At 40.9% G+C, this 20513-nt stretch overlaps 1 long non-coding RNA gene across 4 annotated transcripts in view; it reads left to right on the forward strand.

Annotated features, from left to right (window-relative positions):
• The window catches only part of LOC147370809 (uncharacterized), a 232815-nt gene that overhangs the window by 176023 nt on the left and 36279 nt on the right, over positions 1 to 20513 (forward strand). For all 4 annotated transcript variants that reach the window (XR_015165478.1, XR_015165479.1, XR_015165481.1 and 1 more), the window contains one exon: positions 13807 to 13968. This is a non-coding gene — a long non-coding RNA (uncharacterized LOC147370809). The remainder of the gene's footprint in view (positions 1 to 13806; positions 13969 to 20513) is intronic.

Genomic DNA, 20513 nt, shown 5'->3' on the forward strand with positions numbered 1-20513 from the left:
TATTTCCTTTTCCATGTTGGGGAAATTTTCAACCATAATCTCTTCAAAAATTTTCTCATACCCTTTTTTTTTTTTTCCTCTTCTTCTTCTGGGATCCCTATAATTCGAATGTTGGTGCATTTGATATGGCCCCAGAGGTCTCTGAGACTGTCCTCAGCTCTTTTCAGTCTTTGTAATTTATTCTGCTCTTCAGAAGTTATTTTCACCCTTTTATCTTTCAGCTCACTGAAAGATATCTGCTTCAGATATTCTGTTATTGATTCCTTTTAGAGTATTTTTAATTCTAGTAATTGTGTTGTTTGTATGTTTATTCCTTAATTCTTCTAGGTCTTTGTTAATTGATTCTTGTATTGTCTCCGTTTTGTTTTCAAGGTTTTTGATCATCTTTACTATCATTATTCTGAATGCCTTTTCAGGTAGTTTGCCTATTTTCTCTTCATTTATTTGGACTTTTGTGTTTCTAGTTTGTTCCTTCATTTGTGTAGTATTTCTCTGCGTTTTCATTTATTTTTTTTTTTAAGTTATTGTGTTTGAGGTCTCCTTTCCCAGGCTTCAAGGAAAGTTGAATTCTTTCCTTGAAGAAGGTTGAATTCTTTCTTCCTTTTGGTGTCTGCCCTCCTAAGATTGGTCCAGTGGTTTGTGTGAGCTTCATTTAGGGTGAGATTTGTGCTGAGTTTTTGTTTGTTTGTTTCCCTTCTGATGGGCAAGGCTGAATGAGGTGGTAATCCTGTCTGCTGATGATTGGGTTTGTACTTTTGTTTTGTTTGTTGTTTAGATGAGGTGTCCTGCACAGGGTGCTACTGGTGATTGGGTGGTGCAGGGTCTTGTATTCAAGTGGTTTCCTTTGTGTGAGCTCTCACTGTTTGATACTCCGCAGAGTCAGACACGACTGAGTGACTGAACTGAACTGAGGGTTAGTTCTCTGGTAGTCCAGGGTCTTGGAGTCAGTGCTCCTACTCCAAGGCTCAGGGCTTGATCTCTGGTGAGGAATGAAGATTCCACAAGTGGTTTGTTATGGCATTAAGAGAGATTAAAACAAATATCCAAAACAAGAAACCGAAGATGAACCCCAAACAAATGGCTGTTACAAAATCAGGCAACTAATAATTAAAATAATGGAATATACACATATACATATACACCCATGAGCAAAGTGAAAACAGTCCACCAAAAATAAAGTACAGTAGATTGACCCAGCAAAAAAGGAAATCAAAAATTATATTCATCAATTAAGAACAAAACTAACTTAAGCACAAACTGGAGAACAAAACTAAAGCAAGGTGCCAAGTGGGGAATAAAGAAATAAAAACAAAATTAACAAATATGTTGAAAGGAAAGGAAAGAAAGAAAGAATATATATGCAGAGTTAAATAGAGGTAGATGAAGAAGATTTATAAACATTAAAGATTAATTGCAAGAAAAAGAACAGTAGGAAAGGCAAACAAAGGAATAAATGTAGAAACATATGATAGGTTTAAAACAATTAAAAATTAAAATTATGAAAAAGAGAAAAGAAAAAAAGGAAGAAGAAACAAAAAAGGAAAAAAAAAAAAAAGGAAAACTCCATAGAACTGCAAAAGCCCAACATAGAGGCAGAGGTTTATAATAACAATAGAAAGTGTGACTGAATATACACATATATGCCCACAATCAAAATCAAAACAGTCCAACAAAAATAAAGTACAATAGATTGACCTGGCAAACAAAGGAAACCAAAAATTATATCTATCAGAATAAAACTAATTAAAGCACAAACTGGAAAACAAAACTAAAGCAAGGTGCCAATTGGGGAATAAGGCAATGAAAATAAAACTAACAAATATGTTGAGAGGAAAGGAGAGAAAGAAAGAATAGATATGCAAAGTTAAATAGAGGTAGATAAAGAACATTTATATGTGTTAAAGATTAACTGCAAGGGGAAAAGAACAGTAGGAAAAGCACACAAAGGAATAAATATAGAAAAAATAATAATAGGTTTAAAAAATTAAAATTAAAAAAAGAGAAAAGAAAAAAAAAAAGAGAGAAAACTCCACAGAACTGCAAAAGCCCAAAGTAGAGGCAGAGATTTCTGACAACAATAAAAAATGTGACTGAGAAAAAAATAAAAGAGCTCACAGGCTTAATTGGATTTCTTAGTGCCAATAAAATTGACAACTACAACAGAGGGGAGAGAAAGGAAACAAAGAAAAAAGAAAGAAAAATCCAAAAGAATCTACAGAACAAGTCAAAAATTAAGAATAATAAATGTTTTTCTTGAGTCACTGCTGTCAGAGTCCTTTCCCTCGCTGGAAGTCACAGTCCACCTTATCTCCCTAGGATGTCCTCCAACACTGTGCTGATCTCTGGACCTGCTGTGGGGAAGCTCAGATTCTAATCTGGTCCTACTCTTGTGTGTTCTTGCCTCCAATGTCCACAGCTATCAGAGCTAGTGTGTTTCTTTTGTGGGAGCTCTCAATGACCTTTCATATATTCCATTGACACAGAGTCTGCTTAGTTGATCATGTGGATTTAATCAGCAGCTTGTACAGCTGGTGGGAAGGTTTTGGGGCTTCTTCCTTAGCCATACTGCCCCTGGGTTTCAATTGTGGCTTTATTTCCACCTCTACATGTGGGTTGTCCACTGGGGTTTAGTTTCTGAGGCTGCCCTGGAGGGCTTGGGTTTGCCCCTATGAGGGCCAGGTGTGAAGGTGGTGCAGCTGCTTGGGTCACAGGGGTTCTGGCAGCACCAGGTACTCAGGGGAATTGGTGGCTAGGGCAGTAGGAAATATAGTGCTCTAGAAGGGTATGGCAACCAGTATTGGCCAATACACTTCAGTATTCTTGCCTGGAGAACCCCCTCTCTGACAGAGAAGCCTGGCAGGCCACAGTCTACAGAGTTGCAAAGAGTCAGATGACCGAAGTGACCCTGCATGCATAGATGCAAGATTTTATTTTGCCTGTGGCAGCTCTGCCCCAGTGAGAGTTAAGTGTGAAGGTGGCTTGGCTGCTTGGCTTGTGGGGATCCTGGCAGCACCAAGTGTGCAGAGACAGGGACTGCCTCCGACACAAGAGTTATGGCCCTCAGTTCAGTTCAGTTCAGTTGCTCAGTCGTGTCTGACTCTTTGTGACCCCATGGACTGCAGCACACCAGACCTCCCGTCCATCATCAACTCCCGGAGTTCACTCAAACTCATATCCATTGAGTCAGTGATGCCACCCAACTATCTCATCCTCTGTCGTCCCCTTCTCTTTCTGCCTTCAATCTTTCCCAGCATCAGGGTCTTTTCAAATGAATCAGTTCTTCACATCAGGTGGCCAAAGTATTGGAATTTCAGCTTCAGCTTCAGCATCAGTCCTTCCAATGAATATTCTGGACTGATTTCTTTTAGGATGGACTGGTTGGATCTCCTTGCAGTCCAAGGGACTCCTAAGAGTCTTCTCTAACACCACAGTTCAAAAGCATCAATTCTTTGGTGCTCAGCTTTCTTTATAGTCCAACTCTCACATCCATACATGACTACTGGAAAATACATAAATTTGACTAGATGGACATTTGTTGGCAAAGTAATGTCTCTGCTTTTTAATATGCTGTCTAGGTTAGTCATAGCTTTTCTTCCAAGGAGCAAGTGTCTTTTAATTTCATAGCTGCAGTCACCATTGCAGTGATTTTGGAGCCCCCAAAAATAAAGTCTTTCACCATCAGAGTCTTTTTTTGAGCCTCTTGTAGCTGGCAATCAGAAGGCCTCTTTGACCAGGCATTCTCTGTAGGTCCGCCCATTCAGGCACTTAGAGGGCTCCATTGCCTGGGGTCCTTCTCTGTTGTTCGACTTGTCAGTCACATAGAGGGGCCCCCTGGCTGGGATTCTACTCTGTAAATCAGTGCATCAGGCACTGAAAGGAGCACCCTGGGTGTAGTCCTACTCGGTAGTTCAGTGAGTCAGGCATTTGATGGGCCAGTTGCTTTATTGTTCAGCTGCCGATGCTGGTGTGTGGGTAGAGAGAGGCTATGGTAATGGCTTCACCTGCTACGCGTGACTCAGCAGTATCGCCTTGCTTCCATGGCTGCCTAGCTTGCCTCCACCAGCGTTTCCCACCACGATCTCCTCCTTCACATCCCCCCAGTCTGTCTCTCCACAGTCAACATCAGCTCTTGCCCTGGGATTGCTCCACAATCCCTGAACTCCAGTCCCAGCCACTGTGCCTTCCAGGAGACCAGCGTTCCTGTTTGGGGTATGTATGGTTCAGAGGTTAAAGCGTCTGCCTGGAATGCAGGAGACCCGGGTTCAATCCCAAGGTTGGGAAGATTCCCTGGAGAAGGAAATGGCAACCCACTCCAGTACTCTTGCCTGGAGAATCCCATGGAGGGAGGAGCCTGGTAGGCTACAGTCCAAGGGGTAGCAAAGAGTTGGACACAACTGAGCGACTTCACAACAAGACATGACGACATGGCTGCAGCAAGGACTGTCTGATTCTCATTTCATTTATGCTGCCACAGATCAGCTGTTTCACTCTCAGCCTTAAATGGTTCTCCTCTGACCCAGACAATTGTCCTGCTGTGGGGATCGGACCCCTGCTTCAGTTGCCCCACCCGCTGAGGACAGGTCCAGTCCTACTAACACTCCTGTTTTTCCTCCTAGTTCCTTCGTCCTACCAAGTTTTGCGTGGTTTTTATATATTCTTTTCCACTGATCAGGTACTCCTTCCACCTTAGCTGGTGTTTTGCATGCACTCCTGTGTCTGAAGGTGTGTTCTTGATATATCCGTGGAGAGAGATGTACTCCACGTCCACCTACTCTTCTGCCATCTTGTTCTCCCACTCCAGTGTTCTTGCCTGGAAAATCTCATGGACAGAGGAGCCTGGCAAGTTACAGTCCATGGGGTTGCAAAAGAGTGAACATGACTTAGCAGCTAAACAACAACAAACAACTAACTTTAAGCCATAAAGTGTAATAATTTGACTTACGTGTGTTGTAAATAAAGGAGGTCTTAACATGGCCCTTGCTGGGGATTTACTGCCCCAGATGTCAGCTCAGAAGCCCAGGTCTCATTCACTCACCCTATAGATGGACTTTCTCCAAGAAGTGGCCATTGTGGAAGATGTCATGGGCCAAATATTTACATCCCCCTCAAGTTCATAAGCTGAAATTCTAATGATCAAGGTGATGCTATTAGGAGATTGGGCTCTGGAAGGTGATCAGGTCATGAGGATGGAGTCCTCATGACTGGGATTAATGTCCTTTTAAAAGAGACCTCAGGGAGCCCCCTCAACCCTTCCACCATATGAGGACATGGTGGGAAAGTGTCACCCATGAACCAGGAAGAGAATCCTACCAGACAGGACCTGCCAGCATCTTGCTCTTCTTGGACTTTCCAGTCTCCAGAACTGTGAGAAATACATTTCTGTTGTTTATAAATTATTCAGTTTATGGTATTTTGTTATAGCAGCCTGAATGAACCAAGACAGAGTAGTTACTCTGTGTTTGGTGACTGGCTGTCTAAGTATTAAATATGAAAATCCTAAAGGAATAGAAATATTTAACCGAATAAAAGAGATAAAATGTCTGTAAATTAATAAGTAAATTATAAGGCAAAAGAGAAACTAAGAAAGTACTTGCAGTACACATTTTCTTGGTGCTGCCAACTCTAGCTGAGCATTAATGCCACAGGCCATTTCTCTTTCCTTCTGTGGTTTGTTAACTTACTCAGGCCGGCAGATACAAACAACTCTCTCTGTGAGGTGACAGAGATCTATTAGCCTGTGGGTCGTCTTTTCTACTTCGTCTGAACAACTAATCCCCCAAATCGGTCTGGTTCTAAGACTGAGGGGGAAGTTAAATATTTCATTTTTGAACTTTTAATTGTCATTTCTATATGGTATCTCCAAAGGGAACTCTTAGATATTTTGAGGTGAACTTTGAAAACTTAAAGTTGTTTTCTGATGTTTGGTCTTCTTGGGATATAACTCAGAACACCACTGAATGATGATGTCATCTCTGAGCCCCTGGCTCTGAGTCATATAGGATTGGAAGGGTCATGATACCGCCATGCAAAAACGAATGCTTCTGTGTAAGAAATACATTTAAGTTTAAGTGAGCTCAGTTCAGAGAAAACTCCCACATTTCCTGCTTCTCTTGGTACTATCTTCTATCCTGTGAGACTTAAGTAAAGTACCTGGGTTTTAAACCAGCAGCACCATTTCCCAGCTATGATTTCCTTTGTGACCCAGTAAACTCCCTAACTTATACATCTACTTCATAAAATTAAAAATACTTATTAATATCAAACAATAGAAGCACTTGACCTTGTAACCTCATCCATAATATCACAGACCTTGAACAACTTTGGAAAATAAGCTGTGAATGGGATGTTGGAAACACTGTTTTAAGGAAAGATAGAAGTAGAATATATACTCACAGAGATAATCCCACTAGTAGGGATTGTCTATTGGGGTATTCTTAAAACACAGATATTTTAGAGATACAAGACAAGAAAATTCGTGGACAAGCAGGGGAAATCATCACTTCTTTTTTACAGATAAGGTAGGGCTAATTCATGTTGGAACTCTTGGGAGGATCCCCTTTGGTTATGGGGACCCTAGTGTCAGCATTCAAGAAGATACCTGAGAAGGGGAAAGGAGAATAAATCACAAAGGGGAAAAGAAAATCATCATTCTAATCATCTTGTTGCATAATAAGCCACATGAGAAGTTTGTGACATAGCACATCGATTCATTATTCTTTCTCATGATCCTTTGGGTTGACATGGCTGGAAGAGCTAGGGGCAGTGGGGCATTGCTATCCATGTGACCTCTCTACATGACAGGATGAACTTCCTCATAGCCTGGTAATCTCAGGCTAGCCTGATTTTTTTTTTTTTACATTTTTTTTTTTTTTTGCAGGTGGGTTCTTTACCACTAGTGTGCTACGTGGGAAGCCCATCTTCAGTATAACTAATCCTAATTTTTTTATAGGCTTATATAATGTGTTCTCCAAGAGGCCAAGGTAGAAGTTGTCAGTCCTGTTGAAGACTGGCCCAAACCAGCATAGTATCTCTCTGCCATTCTGTGTTGGTCAATGGCTAGTCACAGGTCGGCCTAGACTTAAGAGGAGGGGAATTTAATCCCACTTGGATGGAAATAGTGTCAAAGAATTTGTTACCATATTTAATCCACCACCACCATCAAGATAATCTTGAAGGATGAAAGAAGAACCAAATTAGAGCCTGAAGGAACTAAGTAGAAAGGATGGCTTTTCCCTCCCACCTACTGAGCATGAGGGTATGTAGTTGTGATTTTGATAATAGGGGAGGGAGATAAGAAATTTGAAGATGTTTCAGAGAGATGAGGACCCCACAGCAATGATTTAAATGTTGAAAAGTGAGATCTGTAAAAGGGATTAAATGACATCAGATTGATTTGGCCTCAAGCAGGGAAGACTGAGGAGTAACTGAATAATCGTCTTCAAATATATGAGGGTTATTACAAAAAAGATGCATGAACACTGAAAGTTGAGCAAAATGGGACTGGGCTGAAAACACTAGTGATTTCCCCACCAAGAAATGGGTATCTTTGGGACCTGGAAGAAAATCTGCTTTCTGAAGCCATTTAAGGAGAACACATTATATAAACCTGTAAAAAAAATCAGGATTAGTTATACTGAAGATGGGCTTCCCACGTAGCACTAGTGGTAAAAAACCCGCCTGCCAATGCAGGAGACACAAGAGACATGGGTTCCATCCCTGGGTCAGGAAGATCCCCTGGAGAAGGGCATGGCAACCCACTCCAGTATTGTTTCCTGGAGATTCCTATGGACAGAGGAGCCTGGCAGGTTACAATCCAAGGGTCACAAAGAATCAGATACAACTGAAGTGACTTGGCATGCATGCACACATGCACACATGCATACTGAAGACAGGAATATTAGACCAGACCTTTTTTTTTCTTCGTAGAAGAGCTATTTTTTCAAGAGAAACCGTGCATGAAACAGATGAATGAAAAGTGATGCTGTGTGTGTTAAGCCAATGGTATGGCCCTAGTGACATTTACTCTCTTCCCAACACTTAATATCCCAGGTGGCCCAAAGGTCACCATATGAGACACAAGGACTCTGTTAAAATTTGTTTGAAAATAACTAAAACCAATAAAGAGCTTTCTAACTTTCTACAGAAAGTTATGGGTGCTTGGAGATCTTTTTTCAATGGCAGTTCAGCCTTGAGGATTTTGTGAAAGTGCCGTATTCTTTCCTTGGTTCATTTTTTGTTTGTTTTGTTTTGACTGTGCTGGGTCTTCGTTGCTTCATGGGCTTTTCTCCAGTTGAGGTGAGTGGGAGGCTACTCTCTGGTTGCCGTGCATGGGCTACTCATTGCAGTGGCTTCTCTTGTGGAGCACAGGCTCTAGAATACAAGCTTAATAGCTGTGGAGCATGGGCCTAGTTGCTCCTCAGCATATTTGATCTTCCGAGATAGGGACTAAACCCATGTCTCCTGCAGTGGCCAGGCAGTTTCTTTACCGCTGAGCCACCAGGGAAGCCCCTCTTGCTTTAAATTTGTGAGGCAGTGTTATTTCTGAGCTTAAGTCCTATCCTTCTGTGTATTGCCAAATGGCGCTCTTGTATCCACTCTCTTAGTAGCATATTTGTTACTAAGTGTACCAATGTATAAGGGGAAAAACAGTTGAAACTTTTAATTTTTTTGTAAATTTATTTAATTTGCTTAAATAAAGTTCCAGGAAATGAAATTAGCAGTTTTACTTCATTAACTTAATGAAATTAAGTGTTTATTTTATTAACTCTTTAAAAAAAATTCTTTACAAAAAGGAGAACATCTTATAACCACCAAGATTGTCATCCTAATGTTACTTCATAAATAATCATTTACTTTGGGATTCTCTCTATACAAAAAGAACAAAATGTATTCTGGCACCTCTTTAACACACATGTATTATTATGGCTTAATAATTTATAAAGTTTACATGAAATTTTTAAATATATGAAGATTTCATGGTTGACAACTTCTAGCTTCATGATGGTGAACTGATCACCTGCCCTTCATACCAAGGCCATGTAATTGGTAAAAATATTATTAAAATGCACACAGCTGCAGTAAAAATCAAGCACAGTCTTCAATTTAGGATGATTCGACTTATGATTTTTTTTACTTTGGTATGGTGTTGAAGTGATAATGCATTCAACAGAAATCGTACTTTGAATTTTGATCTTTTCCTGGGTGATAGGTGGTACAATCTTATTTCATGATGCTGGGCAGGGCAGCAAGTCACAGCTCTGAGTCAGCCACGCCATTACGAGGGTAAACAACCGACACACTGCTTATGACATTTCTATACCCAGATCGCCATTCTGTTTTTCACTGTCAGTACGGTATTCAATAAATTACAGGAGATATTTAACACTTCACTATAAAACAGACTTTGTGTTAGATGATTTTGCCCAATTAGAATAAAAGAAGTGTTCTGAGCACTGAAGTGTTCTGAGATTAAGATTGGCTACGCTAAGATAAGATGTTCTGTAGGTTAGTTTTATTAACTGCAGCATCACACACAACTTAGTGACTGAACAGCAGCAACAATATAACAATAGTTTTAACTTACAATGGGCTTATTGGGATATAATCTCATCATAAACTGAGGAAGATCTATACAGTGAGATTGTATTTAAAAATATACCTACATTTTATACAAGAAATATCTTAAAGAAAAATAACACAGAACAGTTGAAAATACAGAAATGCAGTGGCTATTATGGAAAACAACAGGAAGATTTTTCAAAAAATTAAAAATAGCACTACCATATGATCTAATGCTTTCATTCCTCATGATATTATCAGAAGGAAACAAAAAACTATAGACAAAATATAACTACCCCTATGTTCACTGTTGGAGAAGGCAATGGCAACCCACTCCAGTATTCTTGCCTGGAGAATCCCAGGGGCAGAGGAGCCTGTTGGGCTGCCGTCTATGGGGTCGCACAGAGTCGGACACAATTGATGCGACGCAGCAGCAGCAGCATGTTCACTGTAGCATTATTTACAATAGCCAAAATATGAAAGCAACGTAAGTGCCCATTAGTAGATGAATGGATAAGGAAAACCTGGTATATACATATATAGTGGAATATTACTTGCCATGAAAAAGAATGAAACCTTGCCATTTCTGACAACATGAGTGGAACTAGAGAGTGTTATGCTAAGTGAAATAAGTCAGATACAGAGAGACAAATAATGTATTGTTTTACTTACATGTGGAATAAAAAAGAACAAATGAAAAACATAACAAAATATAAATATAATTACAGATACAGAGAACAGGTGGTTGCCACAGAAGAGGCAGTTAGAGGGAGGGAAGAAAGAGTGAGAGAGATTCAGTATCAGTTCAGTCACTCAGTTGTATCTAACTCTTTGCAGCCCCATGGACTCCAGTACACAGTACACCAGGCCTCCCTGTCCATCACCAACTCCTGGAGCTTGCTCAAACTCATGTCCATTGAGTCGGTGATGACATCCAACCATCTCATCCTCTGTTGTGCCCTTCTCCTCCTGCCTTCAATCTTGCCCAGCATCAGGGTCTTTTCAGATGAGTCAGTTTTTAGCATCAGGTGGCCAAAGTATTGGAGTTTCAGCTTTAGCATCAGTCCTCCCAATGAATATTCAGGACTGATTTCCTTTAGGATTGCCTGGTTGGATCTCCTTGCAGGCCAAGGGTCTCTCAAGAGTCTTCTACAACACAACAGGTCAAAAGCATCAATTCTTCAATGTTCAGCGTTCTTTATAGTCCAACTCTCACATCTGTGCATGACTACTGGAAAAACCATAGCTTTGACTAGATGGTCCTTTGTTGGCAAAGTAATGACTCTGCTTTTTAATATACTGTCTAGGTTGGTTATAGATTTTTCTGCCAAGGAGCAAGTGTCTTTTAATTTCAGCATCTGCAGTGATTTTGGAGTCCCCCAAAACAAAGTCTGTTACTGTTTCCATTGTTGCCCCATCTATTTGCCATGAAGTGATGGGACTGAAAGACATGACCTTAGTTTTCTCAATGTTGAGTTTTAAGCCAACTCTTTCAGTCTCCTCTTTCACTTTCATCAAAAGGCTCTTTAGTTCTTCTTTGCTTTCTGCCATAAGGGTGGTGTCATCTGCATATCTGAGGTTATTGATATTTCTCACTGCAGTCTTGATTCCAGCTTGTGCTTCATCCAGCCCAGCATTTCTCATGATGTACTCTGCATAGAAGTTAAATAATCAGGGTACATAAAAGGGTGCAAATAAGTTAAATAAGCAAAGTACAGCTTTGACATACTCTTTCTCAATTTGAAACCAGTCTGTTGTTCCATGTAAGCTTCTAACTGTTGCTCCTTGACCTGCATACAGATTTCTCAGGTGGAAGGTAAGGCGGTCTGGTATTCCCATCTCTTGAAGAATTTCCCATAGTTTGTTGTGTCCACATAGTCAAAGGCTTTGGCGTAGTCAGTAAAGCAGTAGATGTTTTTCTGGAACTCTCTTGCTTTTTTGATGATTCAACCGATGTTGGCAATTGGATCTCTGGTTCCTCCATCTTTTCTAAATCCAGCTTGAACATCTGGAAGTTCATGGTTCACGTACTGTTGAAGCCTGGCTTGAAGAATTTTGAGCATTACTTTGCTAGAGTGTGAGATGAGTGCAATTGTGCGGTAGTCAGCATTCTTTGGCAGTTTGAGATCATAGATGTTCACTAATCTTATTGTGATGACCACTTCATGACATACGTGACTCAAATAATTATGCTGTACACCTTAAACTTATATAGTGCTGAATGTCAGTTATATCTCAATGAAGCTGGAAGAAAAAGAGGTAATCATAAAGCTAAAAAACACAGGAATTAAAGGAAAGTTTACAAAGTACATGCTAACAAAAGAGACTAAGCAATATTGGTGGTCATTTAGTCACTAAGGGAGAAGGCAATGGCACCCCACTCCAGTGTTCTTGCCTGGAGAATCCCATGGACGGAGTAGCCTGGTAGGCTGCAGTCCATGGGGTCGCAAAGAGTCGGACACAACTGAAGCGACTTAGCAGTAGCAGTTAGTCACTAAGTCGTGTCCGATTCTTGAGACCCCATAGACTGTAGCCTGCCAGGCTCCTCTGTCCATGGGATTTTCCAGGCAAGAATACTGGAGTGATTTGCCATTTCCTTCTCCAGGAGATCTTCCCATCCCAGGAATTTAACCCAGGTCTTCTGCATTGCAGGCAGATTCTTTACCAACTAAGCTACAAGGGAAGCAGTCAGACAAAATGTAATTCAAAGTGAAAAGACACTATCAGACAAAAAAGAATTCAAGGATGAAAAAACGTACTTCATGTTAAGGAGAGTAACAAGTCACTGAAAATATATAGCATTGTGTGCTTTTAATGCACCTGGTAATGTAGCTTTGACAAACAGACAGGTTTGAGGACATAGGTCATAGCATTGCTGATGGTTATAAAACATAAATTAAAACAAAATTGAAAAGAACCTAAAAGCCCATCAACTCATGATTGGCTAAGTATGCTGTGGAATATTAACACTTGGAAGTATTTTGTAACAGAGAATGAGGTCAGTCAATGTGCTAACATAGCTGGCTCTCTAAAAGATATTGTTGTCTGAGAAAGCAACTTTGCAGAAAGATGTGTACAATAATATAAAACCACTTATGTTAACACACACACAATGTTGCTATGTATTTACTTTGGATACAGAAGTCTTTATGTAAATATATAAGAAAAGAATCAGAAAAGAACAGTTACAAAAGACATAACTGTGGTAACTTCTGGGGAGGGGAAAAGAAGTAGACTTGGACTGGGATGCTTAATCAGAAGGGAGTCAAGATTTTATTTGGAACGCTTTCAAAGAGAAATTAATTTTATTATTCCTCATGTTTTGAAAATTTTAAAAAAGATTCCATGATTTCAGAAAGTTTTGAAAGCCCTGTACTAGTTGATGTGTCAAATTGGATGCCTTTGGACGCAAATACCACAAAACCTAATCTAAACGATAAAGCTTGAAAAGTAGTGCAGCTTATATTATTTTGTGTAACAAGATGTTCTGTAGAGGGTTCAGTTCAGTTCAGTTCAGTCGCTCAGTCGTGTCCGACTCTTTGAGACCCCATGAATCGCAGCACGCCAGGCCTCCCTGTCCATCACCAACTCCTGGAGTTCACCCAGACTCATGTCCATCGAGTCAGTGATGCCATCCAGCCATCTCATCCTCTGTCGTCCCCTTCTCCTCCTGACCCAATCCCTCCCAGCATCAGAGTCTTTTCCAATGAGTCAACTCTTTGCATGAGGTGGCCAAAGTACTGGAGTTTTAGCTTTAGCATCAGTCCTTCCAAAGAAATCCCAGGGCTGATCGCCTTCAGAATGGACTGGTTGGATCCCCTTGCAGTCCAATTGAGTACAAAGTTCACCTGTGTCATGGAGGACCCAGATTCTATTAATTTGCTTCAACACATTTTGAAGAAATTTACTTCAAATTCTCTTTGCATCTCTTGAGAATGCTTAATCCTCAGGCTCAAAGCAAGATCATGCCAGCAGTTTCAAGCAACAACATTCATAATAAAATAATAATAAACAACAGTTATATAGTGTTTTCTGCATACAAGTGTTTTACATATGTTAATCCATTTTTTGTTCTCACAACTCTTTTTGCTGATGAGAAAACAGAGGCACTGAAATGTGCAGAATGTTACATAATTATAAGTAGTAGATTCAAATCCAGTCAGTCTGGCACAAGAATATGTGCAATTAATCTCTGTACTTTATATGTTTTCCCTGTGACTTTTTTTTCTTTCTTGTCTTTCCTTGTAGTTTTCTCTAAGAAGAAAGGAAACTTTCCCCAGAAAGACAGCAGACAATTCAACATCTCATTGCAGATGCCCACTCCTGAACCAATAAATTACCCTCAGCCCAAACAGACCACGCCTGGAATAGACGGTGGGGTCACCTGCCCCCAGGGACATTGCTGTATGGGTAAGTGCAGGCACATGAACCAAATCTGGGCCCTCTTTGGACAGAAAAGGGAGCTGAGGGGGCTGATGCTGAAAAGATAACCAGCAGTCTCCAGTGAAGGTAACTTCTATTGGCCCTTTGTAGCTCAATGACTCATTCATTTGAATGCCTGTTATGTTGGGCACACAAGTGAAAATTTCCAGGAAGAATATACGATTTGAATCTTGAGGAGAAGAATCTAGGCTAGAGATAGAGATCTGAGTATTGCCAATGCATAGATAATAATTAAGTCAATAGGATGGAGAGAATTCCCACAGAAGATAGTCTAGAGTTTTGAGAGAAGAGGGTCTAATATGATAAGATTTAGTGTTTGCTAAGATTTACTGTTTCCTTCTTCTATGTTATTAGATTAAAAGTCGTATGATTAAAAAAAAGCTTTAACTGCATCTAGTATACTTAATTGCTATTAATAAAATACCCACTCATTTGTTCATTCATTTAGTTCGTTTATTAGTGTATTTACTTTATTCTAAACATCATAAATAATTTTGTTCTTCACAAATCCAAGATGTTGAAGGGTCCAATAATCACATTTTCATAAAAATAACCTAAAGCTAAATACAAAGCTAGATCCCTAGCTAAATACAAAGGATGAAGTAATATTGCAGCAGAGATGACAACAGAGTTGTATTTGGTACATGTAGCCTATCAACTTTGCCGTAGATGTTTCCTGTACTCATCCATCTTGAAGAGATAACTCCTCAGTGGGTGTTAGTTGGGCTAATCTATGGGAATACCAGACCACCTGACCTGCCTTTTGAGAAATTTGTATGCAGGTCAGGAAGCAACAGTTAGAACTGGACATGGAACAACAGACTGGTTCCAAATAGGAAAAGGAGTACGTCAAGGCTGTATATTGTCACCCTGCTTATCTAACTTATATGCAGAGTACATCATGAGAAACCCTGGGCTGGAAGAAGCACAAGCTGGAATCAAGATTGCCAGGAGAAATATCAATAAGCTCAGATATGCAGATGACACCACCCTTATGGCAAAAAGTGAAGAGGAACTAAAAAGCCTCTTGATGAAGGTGAAAGAGGAGAGTGAAAAAGTTGGCTTAAAACTCAACATTCAGAAAACGAAGATCATAGCATCTGGTCCCATCACTTCATGGGAAATAGATGGGGAAACAGTGGAAACAGTGTCAGACTTTATTTTTTTGGGCTCCAAAATCACTGCAGATGGTGACTGCAGCCATGAAATTAAAAGACGCTTACTCCTTGGAAGGAGATTTATGACCAACCTAGATAGCATATTCAAAAGCAGAGACATTATTTTGCCAACAAAGGTCCATCTAGTCAAGGCTATGGTTTTTCCTGACTGGTCATGTTTGGATGTGAGAGTTGGACTGTGAAGAAAGCTGAGCGCCGAAGAATTGATGCTTTTGAACTGTGGTGTTGGAGAAGACTCTTGAGCGTCCCTTGGACTGCAAGGAGATCCAATCAGTCCATTCTGAAGGAGATCAGCCCTGGGATTTCTTTGGAAGGACTGATGCTAAAGCTGAAACTCCAGTACTTTGGCCACCTCATGCGAAGAGTTAACTCATTGGAAAAGACTTTGATGCTGGGAGGGATTGGGGGCAGGAGGAGAAGGGGACGACAGAGGATGAGATGGCTGGATGGCATCACTGACTCGACGGATGTGAGTCTGAATGAATTCCGGGAGTTGGTGATGGACAGGGAGGCCTGGCGTGCTGCGATTCATGGGGTCTCAAAGAGTCGGACACGACTGAGCGACTGAACTGAACTGAACTGAACAAGCCCCATAGCTCAGTGGTTTAATCCAATAATGGTTTATTTCTGGTTTACACTGTAGTCCAGCTCAGTATGGCAGGGATCAGTTCCTTCCATTCAGCAGCTCCACTAAGACCTTGAGCCCCAAAGTCTGCCCCTGGATCCTCATCATTTGGCTAGGAAATGACAAAAAAGAGAAAGAGCATAGAGAATTGCATAGGAGGTCTTATGGGCCAAGCCTTGGTGTGATAGATACCACTTCTGATCCACATTCTGTTGACTGGGGCTCAGTCACATGATCACAGTGAGTGCAAGGAAGTTTGGGAAATTTAGTTTGTAGCCATGCACCAGGAAGAAGAGGAGAATGGGGTTGGTGGGTACCTGGTTAGTCTCTGACATACAATGGATTGAGTGAAACACTTTTTACCATGTTAAAATGTAATGTTTTTGTTTATTTGGTATTTTTACTGTTTCTCTGCAATATCTTATACTCATTTATGACATCTTTCTTATGTTGTATTCTTCCTTCCTGATTATAGATTGATCATTATTCATATTTCATGCTTTTAATTATTTGGAGTCCTCCCAGTTTTGCTTTTGTAGTCTCTGGGTATTTTCTTCTTTTTTCAGTTTTCTGCCTTTCATATTTTGGACTTGCATTTCAGTCAGAATGCATTTATCTTTCTTCCAGTGCTTCAGTGACATTTTTTTCTGTTTCCTATAGTTTTTACGTATGGATCAGTTATTTCATGAATCATAAAACTTTTAAACCTTGCAGTAAATGGACATTCAAAATACATTATTTGATTAATTAAATAAAACCTCAGACATGCACTCAACTCTTAGAAACACCGTAATGTACTACACTGAGTTCAAAGCAGATAAATTGTATTTAACATTATGAATTGTGGAAATTATAAGCTTGATTTTGAAAAGATTAAATAAATGCTCAGGAACACAATCACTCTTGAGAAACAAGCATTACATACCCATCAACTGGCACTGTTAGCATTTAAAAATTAACCAACATGGTTTTCATGTAATCCTGGCAAGATCAGGTAAAAACTACACCCAGCCGAACCTCGGAGAAACATCCTTGAGCAATTCAAATATATTGATATTATTTTTTCCATTGCTGTCATTACTGTCAAGATCAATGAGGTGCTTAGCGACAGATAAAGCCATAGCTGTTGCAACTAATTGTACCCTTATAGCCTCAAGAAACAAGCCCCAGCAGTGGAGACCAGCATAGTCCCAGGGAGTGACAAGTCCTAACAAGGGCACCTTGGCAGAGCACTCTCTGGGTCCCTCCCTGAAGACAAATCAGTAGCTTGATTAGGTGGGGCTGGGGCCAAGCCTCCCTGGGGTGGGGCTGGGGCTGGGCTTGGGCTGGGCCTGGGCCTGGGTGGTGGCAGTCTCTTAAGTGCCGGCTTTCATTGGCTTGGCCACACTCCACTCTATTACTCTACCTAGGTGACTCGACTCAAAGCCAGGTGAAGCAGTTTGGGAACCACAAACAGGGCACCTGGTAATTAGCTACCATTTTATACGAGTGAGTTGTAGGGTCATCAGTCCCCATTTTACAGGCCTGTGTGAGTTCGTGCTGTTACTTCAGTCGTGTCCAGCTCTTTGCGACCCTGTGGACTGTAGCCCACCAGACTCCTCTGTTCATGGGATTCTCCAGACAAGAATACTGGAGTGGGTTGCCAAGCCCTCCTCCAGGGGATCTTCCTGAGCCAGGGATCAAACCCGCATCTCTTATGTTGGCAGGTGGGTTCTTTACCCACTGAACCTCCTGGGAAGTCCTTTAGCAGACCTGTTGGCTCAGTATCAGAACAGCAGGGAGTGGTGGCTGCAGCTCTTCATAGCAGAGCAAGCATGGCAATGTTAGATTTCACTGAAAATTGTGACCCTCATTTGCCCAGTACTTGATCAACATTTGACTACTCACATCATGTCACACAAATGATGTGTAGTATATCTTAGGTTTTTTTTTTTAATTTGTTTAAATGATTTGTTTTATGATTTTCTCTGAAGCCAGAATTAGATTCTTAAGTGCTGTATGAAGAGTTCTAAGCAGGATTAAGTCTAACCTGGCTATTTCATTATCTGCTAGATCTAAGTATGTCTTCCTCATATTGTTCTCATCTCAGAGAAATAATTATTTAGCAATTCCAGGAGGTGTTTGTGGAAAAGCAAGGTTTTGGGGGTGGGGATCCTGTGCCAAACAAGTGCCCAAAATGAAAAAGAAGAGTTCATCATTTTATCACCTGTCTCTTGGAAAATATAAACCTTGTTTTCATGTAGCCAGATTTCCTGGAGGCAAATAGGAAACCGGGAAAATCAGATGGAGATGTTAGCAAACAGTTTAACCCTGTGTACCAATCCCTGGGGGAGGGGAGAGTGGGAAGGAGGGAGAGGGGAGGGGGAAATGAGGAGAGGGGAGGGGATTATCCTCATGTGCAAGGTGCTTGATCTAGAACAGTGTTTCTTTATGCCATTTCTTTGTAGATGGAGTCTGCCAGCTCGGACTCCTGACTACACAACACAGTCATTCAGCTCCCATTAAACAGGTCATTGCTAAAATGAGCAAAAATAGACATTATTCTGGGTTGAAAAGGGAGAAGAGTTGGAAAATTGAGATTGGTCTTATGGAACTTCAACCACTTGGAAAGCTCAGTGCCAACTCAAAAAGTGTCTTTAAGCAAAATGACGTGAATATGGATGTAAGTCAAGAAGGGCCCAGGATCATGCATCTGCCTTTAAAGGTAAAGTTACAATGTAAGTGACCCAACTTGGTAGAACAACATTCAGAGATGGGGGGCACACCAGAAGGTTAAGTGATTGAGTGGGATATGCAGTAGCTATGGTTGGGCTGCTTTGGGAAATTCTGAGCTTTTTCTTCTGGGGGCTGAGGGTGGGGTTGGGGGTAATGAATCAGGGCTTGGCTAGACAGTCTCTGAGTCTCTTAAATTCTATAGATAGTGCCCAGGGATGGGGAAGCTACATCATGAAAATTTCTGGCTGTCAACATCAGGGTGTTAACTGGTTGCTTTCCCTTTAACACCAATTAAGTGTTCACTTGGATGTTTTAACTTAGGAACCTCTGAAACTTTACTGTTTTAGCGTCATCAAGGTAGTATTTAGCAATTTTGATGCTTTAAGAACCTGGCTCTATTTATGTCTAAAAAGCTTTACAGTGCCTTTTAAAATGTTCTCATTGAAACACTTGAGATTATATCAGCACTACGTATGTCATCCACATGAATATCCCTGGAGTCTCACCGTGAATAATGTGATTAACAAGCATAATGTGTGGCCACCTGGCACATCAGGTGCTTCATCAGCCTGACTCCTCAGCTAACTTCCTGGGAGGCACTGCTGTAAACATCCTCCAAGATGGCCTCCCTCTTGCCTAAGAATTTTCACTGGCAAAGGAGATGAGACTGAGAGGTCCTTCCGACTTTCAAGCCCTATGATGAAGGAACACTAAGGATTTAACATTTTTATTTTGCATAGATCTTTTTGTTTGTAATGGACAGAGGTAAATGTACCCTTTGAGAGAAGACCTTGGGAGGCAACTCAGTCTTTCTGGCTAGCCAATCCCTCTCCTTCTCCAGCCACAGAGGAAGAGGTGGTGGTTGCTGGGGGGAGGAAGAGCATCACAATAACCGCCACCATTTTCTCTAACCTCTGGGCTCACTCTGACCTCCCGGCGTCCTGATGCAGGAGAAGGCAAACCTGTATCCCTAGTCAAAATCTGTCAAAAGAGGTTCTGCTTAGCAAATGAAGATAGATACTCCAACCTCTCCCTAACTCCTTAGATCCTAAGGATAATGTAAACTATGAAGCTGGTCACATTTATAGGGGGCCAGATCCTGGTAGAAAGCAAAGAGGAACTGAAGAGCTTCTTGATGAAGGTGGAAGATGAGAGTGAAAAAGCTGGCTTGAAGCTCAACATTCAAAAAATTAAGATTATGGCATGCAGTCCCATCACTTCATGGCAAATAGAAGGGGAAAAAGTGGAAGCAGTGACAGGTTTTATTTTCTTGGGCACCAAAATCACTGTGGACAGTAACTGCGACCATGAAATTAAAAGACACTTTCTGCTTGGAAGGAAAGCGATGACAAACCTAGACAGAGTATTAAAAAGCAGAGACTTTGCCAACAAAGGTCTGTCTAGTCAAAGCTATGGTTTTTCCAATAGTCAGGTATGGATGTGAGAGTTGGACCATAAAGAAGACTGAGTGCCCAAGAATTGGTGCTTTCCAATTGTGGTACTGGAGAAGACTCGTGGGAGTTCCTTGGATTGTACAGAGATCAAACCAGTCAGTACTAAAGGAAATCAACCCTGAATATTCCTTGGAAGGACTGATGATGAAGCTCCAATAATTTGGCCACCTAATGTAAAGAGCCAACTCATTGAAAAAGACCTTGATGCTGGGAAAGATTGAGGGAAGGAGGAAAAGGGGGAGACAGAGGATGAAATGGTTGGATGTCATCACTGACTCAATGGACATTTTGGGACATAGTGAAAGTGAAAGTCACTTAGTCATGTTCGACTCTTTGTGACCCCATGGACTATACTATACAGTTCATGGAATTCTCCAGGCCAGAATACTGGAGTGGGTAGCCTTTCCCGTCTTCAGGGGATCTTCCCAACCCAGGGATTGAACCCAAGTCTGCATCACAAGCGGATTCTTTACCCGCTGGGCCACAATGAAAAGGTCAGTTTTCATTCCAATCCCAAAGAAAAGCAATGCCTAAGAATGT

Source organism: Bos grunniens, chromosome 6, assembly GCF_055505025.1.
Source record: "Bos grunniens cultivar Pamir isolate PY7600 chromosome 6, Bosgru_T2T1.0, whole genome shotgun sequence".
Taxonomy (NCBI): Eukaryota; Metazoa; Chordata; class Mammalia; order Artiodactyla; family Bovidae; genus Bos; species Bos grunniens.